Raw genomic sequence first — 453 nt, forward strand, 5'->3', positions numbered from 1 at the left:
CGGCCTGGTTCATGATTTCCCCTGTCGTCTGGGCCTAATTGGTTAATGAGATCCCCTTACCTCAGGCGGGATCGGTTAATGATTTCCCCTGTCCCCAGGTGGGACTGGTTAATGATTTCCCCTTTCGCCAGGCGGGATTGGTTAATGATTTCACCCCTCACTTTTCCGCGCGGCTTGGCTCTAGTCAGTGGGGCCGGGCTTAATATACGCCTAAGGGGAGCAATCTGAAGGGCGAGGCCGACCTGGAGTAGCTCTTGGAAGGGGTGGGAGGTTGGATTTGAGTCGGTGCTGGCGGAAGGGCTGGATTTCAAGGGCTTGGCCGGCTGGCCGGTGGTTGTCGGAAGCGGTGAGCATGAAGGGATTGTCGGCTTGTAAGGCACGGGCTTAGCGAGGGCGTGGTAGGCCTCGGGAGGGAGCGGGGTGGACGAGGCCGCGGTGGCCGCACCGGGGGTC

This window comes from Cetorhinus maximus, unplaced genomic scaffold, assembly GCF_964194155.1.
Source record: "Cetorhinus maximus unplaced genomic scaffold, sCetMax3.hap1.1 HAP1_SCAFFOLD_2292, whole genome shotgun sequence".
In the NCBI taxonomy this organism is placed as follows: Eukaryota; Metazoa; Chordata; class Chondrichthyes; order Lamniformes; family Cetorhinidae; genus Cetorhinus; species Cetorhinus maximus.